This window comes from Echinops telfairi, unplaced genomic scaffold (assembly GCF_000313985.2).
Source record: "Echinops telfairi isolate 266 unplaced genomic scaffold, ASM31398v2 ScPeMD7_53;HRSCAF=182, whole genome shotgun sequence".
NCBI lineage: Eukaryota > Metazoa > Chordata > Mammalia > Afrosoricida > Tenrecidae > Echinops > Echinops telfairi.
Genome location: NW_022103951.1, coordinates 20,768,482 through 20,770,480, shown reverse-complemented (window position 1 = coordinate 20,770,480; position 1,999 = coordinate 20,768,482). Strand labels below are relative to the sequence as shown.

The window sequence follows — 1,999 nt, the reverse complement described above, 5'->3', positions numbered from 1 at the left end:
TCCATCCATATATCAATCCATCCATCCATTCATGCACCCACCCATTCATCTCTCCATTCATTCAACACATCCATCATCCACCCACCCACCCATCATCCACCCATCCATCCATCCCTTAATCCCCTCAATCATCCATCCATCATCCATCCATCCATCCATCCTCCCATCCATCCATCCATCATCACCCATCCATCCATCCATCCATCATCCATCCCTTAATCTACTCAATCATCCATCCATCCACTAATACACACAACCAGCCACCCACGCACCCATCCATATGTTCATGTATTTGTTCATCTAATGCCAATTTCCCAAGTATCCCCACATCCATCAATCCACCATCCACCCGGCCACCCACCACTAAACCATCGCCATCACCTTCGCCCACACATCATCGAGCAGCCGTGGAGATGAAGGAAGATGATGTGCATGTTCTTATCTGCAACGATCGAGGGCACTGGGTCCAAGGCCCCAAGACCCTCCCCCGCCCCAAGGCCCCAGCTTCAGGGCCCCGAAAGGACAAGGGGACACTGCCGGCATCTGGTGTCTGAGGAGCCACGGTAAGATCAGGAACAGTGTGGCTTTTGCAGACCACGCCGAGTGCTTGACAAGCGTCAGCACCACCAACAGCCACCTTCCAACCCATCACCGCCACAAGCCAACCCGTGTGCGGTGGGCATGAGCCGACCGACAGGCACACAGTGGCCCTGCAGGACACGGCAACACTGCCTCTCAGGGTTCCAGGGCTGGCATCCTCCCTGAGGAGGGAGACGGCAACATCTCTGGGTCTGTGCTTCGGGAGGACGTCCGCCAGCAGACCTGCTTCCCCCAGCCCCATGCGTCTTCCTAAATGTGGACTAAACGGGGAATTGCTGCTGCAGCGATTTGGGAACTCTGCAGCTCTCATCCTGCCCGCCTTTGTCTCCTCTCCGGCTCATGCTTTATTCATGCCTTGCCGACAGCAAACACGCGGCCGAGAGGCGGAGGGAGGTTGGTGCAAGTGGAGGCGCCAGGCTGGGTTTCATTAGGGCTCAGCCCTTGGGGCAGCCCCAGGCCCAACTGTAACGCGGATGCTGCTGTGCGGCCTGGCCCCATTTGTTCTCATTAGGGGCACAGAGCTCCTCCTGGTAGGTACCAGCCACCTGGGAAGGAGCAGGTGACGGATGATCTGCCCCTGCCCTGCCCCCTCCTGCCACACACTGCAGCCTCCGGTCTCCCAACCAGACCCTCCTGACACAGCCCAGACCTCAATCTGTCAGCCACGCGGTCACACGCCACAGGGCCCCGTCGTCCAAGGACACTAGCGGTGTGTTCAGCAGGGGCCCGGCAGCTCCCACGTTCAATGGTGATGCACACCCGTTAGCCACTCTGCTGCAGACGGGCCAGGTTGCTTCCGTGAAGACTCAGAGCCTTCTCGGGGGGGGCGGGGGGGGCCCTGAGACACCGCGCCCCTCTGTCCTGCCTGGTCACCAGGAGCTGAATCCAGTCCGTGGCCCCCGGCAGCAATGATCCCTCGCACGGTGCCCACCTGGCAGGACAAGGGTCGTTCAACATGGTTCTGAGCTCAGGGGGAGCGGCTTAGGGAGAGCTGAGCCCTGTCGGCAATTTGTCCCAGCGCTCGGAACATGGAGCAGGCTTCGCTGGGACTGTTTTGTGATCGGGAGTCTCTGGGCTGGTGTAAAGGGCGGACGGCCTATTGGGACGCCCAGCAGGCATCTGGAAATGCTTGGTTCGTTTGTTCATTTCAGGGTGTCACTTGGAGGGGGATGTGCTTGGACATATGTTTTCCTGTGTATTGGTAACAGGACACCCAGGGTTATATGTCTTCCTGTGTGTTGTTAACATGACACCCAGGGTTATATGTCTTCCTGCGTGTTGGTAACATGACAACCAGGATTGACATGTTTTCCTGCGTGTTGGTCACGTGATACCCAGGGTTGATATGTTTTCCTGCGTGTTGGTAGCATGACACCCAGGATTGAAATGTTTTCCTGTG

General features: G+C 57.5%; 1 protein-coding gene across 1 annotated transcript in view; it reads right to left on the bottom strand.

Annotated features, from left to right (window-relative positions):
• NLGN4X (neuroligin 4 X-linked) overlaps window positions 1-1,999 on the bottom strand; it is a 159,586-nt gene that overhangs the window by 37,020 nt on the left and 120,567 nt on the right. The gene's annotated exons all lie outside the window — the stretch shown is intronic.